Genomic DNA, 5,178 nt, shown 5'->3' on the forward strand with positions numbered 1-5,178 from the left:
AAAAAAAAAAAGCATCAGCTAGCAGTAGAAAAATAATTTCCCATGGAAAGAACCCCACATAGGCGAATACCATGAGGGTGACATGTTTTTAAATAAAAGCCTCTAAAGGCAGGTATGTAGATTCATTCATGTTTAGTCACCTAAGTAAATGGATTAACCCACAGAGCATTAAGCATGTGCAGTTCCCACTGAGTCTGAACACCTGCCCATGACTTAGTGGGATTTCACTGCCCAGTTCTGGAAGCACAGATGTGAAAATGTGAAATTAAGAGTTTTGATTTTAAAACCAGACTTCACTTTACAGACAATCAGAAGCTGTTGGGTTTTGGGGTTTTTTTTCAGAACTCACTACAGAACTCACTGTAGTGGGGAAAAGAAACTGCCCTGGAAAAATTAATTACAGGAAAATGTAAAATATTTGATTCTGTTACAATCAGCATACAGAAATCTTGACTTATGTAAGGCTTGGTAAGTCTTTTTCGTGTTGAAATCAGTCTGAAAAGGGAATTCATGTTGASAGTAGGAAGCACTGAGAGAGATTAAAAAAAAAAAAACAAACTACAGAATCCATAAGCTTTCCAAAACATTTCAAACTTAAACAAAACCCACCTTAGGAGATTCCATTTCAGCTTTCTTCTGTAACTTAGTGACTTTCCAGTTAAGTGTGCTGACAGCAAAGCATTAAAGGATTTTTCCCTCACTTCACGCCTTTCTAGGAATTCACCATTTAGTGTGACTARAGATGCCACTTTGTGTGTGGAGAATAACCTATTCCCTACAAAGGCATGTGGGTAGTGGGTATCTCAAAATCCTGGGCATATGATGATGGCAATATCAAGTGAATCAGGCGTCCTGAGTCAGCATGCTGAATGAAGTGTTCCAAACCTCTGTAAAGGGCAATTCCCTTGGGTCAAGTTCAGGTCACTGGAGCAGCACAGGGAAACCCGTACAGAAAACGCTGTGTACGGGCCCCAATTTACAGGCTTGATTTATGGCTGCAGCACAGTGCTTTCAGCATTTTCAGGGGACTCTTACACTGAAAAGCCAAGCTAATTATCTGAAAATAACATCTGTTGCGTTCAAGTTCCAAAGCATGCACCTATTAACAAGGAGGATCAGAAAAGCACTGATTATTTACACATCATCTATTTTAACTACCTGGTAGCAGTGCTGGAATCGTAATAATTTCCTGATCCTTGCATCCTTAATCACAGAACAAGAGCTCGTGGATCCTCCAGGAGACACCAGAATAATTAAAATACCTTTGAAACATCTTCACCTTTAACAAATGCAATGGGACTAAGAGCACAGCTTTGCCACTAGACCAAGAGATAAAAAGTGCCAGCCATTAAAATGCAGGTTTGCCAAATCTACTGCTGAGTTGCTTTTTCCTTGCCTATCTGTGTATCTGCTGTTGTACAAAGGAGCTTTCAAGAACTGGCCTGAAGAAGCATTCTCATTCTTTCTTCCCATAAAAAAGCAGACCTGGCACAGGCACAGTAAATAAAAATAACAAGCATATGATGCCCAAGATGCATGTGAACATTAAGTGACGTTGGCAGCCCCCGCAAATAGAACTCCGGTTAAAAATAGCCTTTGTCTAAATGTGGAAAGTGAGTAAATATAGTAGCAGTTTCAGCTTACTACAGAGGCTTACAGGCTCCAAGTAACAGAGCTTATTATAGAGCATGTGCGTCAGCAAAGGGGAGAAAAGGGAGAAAAGAAAGACGACGCATTCTGCAATTAGTATCTACAATGAGACACAAATTAACTTTTCCCCTCGTTATTTTTCTTGTTGTTTGAGAATTGTTACAGTGCTAAAGAGGAAAAGAGCTGGGATTGAGGAGAAAGCTGAAGCTAGCACCAAAGAGCAGCACAGCTTTCTGCACAAAGGCCGATTGCACAGAAAAYGAGATGTAAAAAGAGACAACAGGACAGACAGATTGTGATCTCAGGTTCTCTGGAGACAAATAAGGAATATCGTAACCTGGCTAGAGGGAGATTTCCTGGATTTGCTTCCCTCTTTTCACTGAACATAAGCCAGTGAGACAGCTTTTGAACTGGCTGAACAGAAAGCAACATCAATGCTTTCCCCTGCCTCTATTCACTCCCTACTTTCAAGGAACCCTTGCAAGTTTTTTCAGTGATTGCAGAACTTGCTTCACTGAATCAGTAAATCTGCTCTCCTGTCTCACTTTATAAACAATTTGTCATACAGTTGAGGCAGGGAAAGCCCACAAACCAAACCTGTGTGATATCTTATACCTGAGGAAGAGTACCTGCTGTGTAATGCATGTGTATATTTAAGTAACCTCCCCAGGATGTTATCTCCAAGCATGACATTGCAGGCAGGGAATCCTTCAGTATTTTTAACATTCTCRTTTGGTTGAATTGACAAAAAGGAGAGAAACATTCCCTGGTTTGTGTCTCTGACCTCCTCAAATCAGAGGGAGGGTGGGAAAGACCTTTGTATTTCTTTCAATGCTCAATTTAATTAAAGCAGAACTCCCAAAATGTCCAAAATCCTCCCCTCATTCATGCAGAAAAGGACATTTTTCACAAGGTTCAGTGGGTTTCTGCTCCTCTACATAGTTTCTTGTCTTCCTACTTTGTACTGAGAAGAATGGGGTGACACTGCGTAACAGAAAAATAAATGCTTGGGAGCATTCGATGAGATACAGCATGATATAAAAGTTGTGGCCAGCTAAGAGTTGTCAGCAAAGTTGCCTTATTCAAATGGCATGGTAAATAAATGTTATAAATTCCTAAGTAGATCCTAAATTAGCTTTTGGCATAGTGCATCACTATAACAAGTTAATTTTGCAGCTCCGAGGAATAGCCTTATATGGTTCACTTAAGTAATCATGCTAAATGAATGTTTAAGTGAGAACCATTTGCCAAATGCAAAGCAAGTACCATATATAACCTCTTACACAACTACATAAYACAGCAATGCTGGCTGGTTTTCAAAATTCTGGGGTTCGTACAGATTATACCTGCTAACTCCAACCAACACCTGAGCCAAAAAAGAGCTACCTGGAAAATGCTACATGGCTGTTTCCGATTAATAATTTATCATGTATCCTGTCTTCCCTTCCCTTCCCTTCCCTTCCCTTCCCTTCCCTTCCCTTCCCTTCCCTTCCCTTCCCTTCCCTTCCCTTCCCTTCTTCCAGTAGGACAAACAATAGTTTTGGCAATCTTCCTTACTTCCATTGTTTTGCTAAAAAAGAAGAAATAAGAAAGGAAGGGAAGGAGAGAAAAGATGTGCCAAAACCTTCAATTATTATCTCAATAGAATTTGAGCTTCCTTCTAGTCTAGTGCATTCTTGTCCCAGTATTTGTGCTGTTTCTCTGACTTTCTTCTCTTACAGCCATCAGTGGCCAAAAAAAATTTATTCAGGAAAGGCAATTACAACATAATCTGTGTAAGTTTAACGCTGATGGCTTCTCCCTCCCTCCCCCACCCTTGCATCCTCCACCACCTATAAATATGGCAAGTTAAACTATTAGGGATATCTGAAAAAGTTCAGACAGACATGCCTGTGTCTATTAGTCATCATTCATGCATTGTACCAAAATAACCTGCAATAGATGCCGTCTTGTTTCTTGCTAGAGAGTGCTGTTGAGTTCCTGCATTCACAATAAATCTCTTTGGAAGACTGCCCTTAAAGAGTTGCCATGGTAATTATTTTGGTACCATAAAGTAGAAGAAGCTAAAGTACTTACTAGCCCTATCCAAAATCTTGTCTTTTGAGGAGAAAAAAAAAAAAAAAAAAAAAAAAAAGAAATCAGCAGATGGCATTTGTCAGAAATTCAGCATTCTGATTATTACTGATGTTGTGTTTTTGGAGGAATTCTGGGGTTTGAGGTTTTCTGGCCAGAAAAAGGAGAATGAATGGGGTGAGGGGAAGGGAATGAAAAAAATAGATGAAGTCAGTATATCTGAAATCCCYTCAGCTTGCACTATTACAACAGTTTAGAAATAGTTGAAACAGTAGGTGTTAAGTAATGAAAATCTTCAAAAGAGTCTCCTTCCAGACTATTTACTAAATACTTAACATACTGTAAGCCGAGGAAGAGGAAATTGTTATCTCCTTGTGAAAACATCACAGACTTCCAAATGGTTAATTATAGCTCCCTTTTGCACCTTTCTTATGATGGAATYTCAATGGGAACGTGAGAAATGTCCCCAGGAAATCCGTGTATCAGCCTTTCTACTTTGCATAGTGGAGGCACACGAATGCAGCTCTTCAAACAACGCAGTGTATTTGGTGTGGCTGCAATGGAAAAAGGTGAATATGAGTTGATTTTGTGAAATTAGTGCACCATTTCACTTCAGTAAAAAAAAAAAAAAAAAAAAAAAAAAAAAGCCATCAGGTTAGCTGCTCAAATTTGCTGAATTCTCCAGTCAATCTAGGGCCTCTATATGGATTATGCACAGATTTAAATTTCAAAGTACACCATCAAATTGGGCCAAGTATGTGTGCAAGCATGCAGCAGGACATGATTCTGGGTGTCTGCAGAGMATTAAGGAGCAATGCCTGCTGCCACCAGCACATCAGAGGCACCAGCCTGTGTCCTGGAGGCAGCACAGCTCTGTTAGGTACGAGAGATGTGCCCCAGGCAGGGCTGTCACGCTCCTCAGGTTTGGAGTTAGCCCAGGTATGGCTGCAGGAGGCTTCCTCGCATGATTTAGGGCAGTGGCAATGTGTCATGAGGCTTTCTTCATTCACWAGCTCTACTTTTGCTCCTTCTAGCTGTCAGCTTTGCTCTGAGGCAATAGCAGCCTCCACTTCTTCACGCACAAAGAATCCAGAGTTTTGGTGAAAAACAGCTTTGTTTGCTTTAAACTTTATTTACTTAAAACTGCAAAATTGGCCCCTTCCTGGTGAAAGGTGCCAGCTGAACCGCTCCAGGAACTGAAACTCTTTATTCGCTCTGGCGCTCCTTTGCTGCCCATTGGAGTCAGTGACAAGCCTTTAATTGAGCGGGTTTCTGGCTCCTGGGTCCAGCCTTCCCAGGGCAGCAGCAGCTGTGCAAACTCCCTCACACTCCCTCCCGGAGCACCTCCGAGGGAGAGCCGGGTCCGAGCTCCAGGGAGCTGGCTCGGCCTGAAATCCCACCCCAAAACTGCAGCTGCTGAGCAGCCGCGGGAATTCACCGAGCTGCTCATGGGGG

Source organism: Malurus melanocephalus, unplaced genomic scaffold, assembly GCF_030028575.1.
Source record: "Malurus melanocephalus ecotype Western Australia unplaced genomic scaffold, MMel_1.1 scaffold_90, whole genome shotgun sequence".
Taxonomy (NCBI): Eukaryota; Metazoa; Chordata; class Aves; order Passeriformes; family Maluridae; genus Malurus; species Malurus melanocephalus.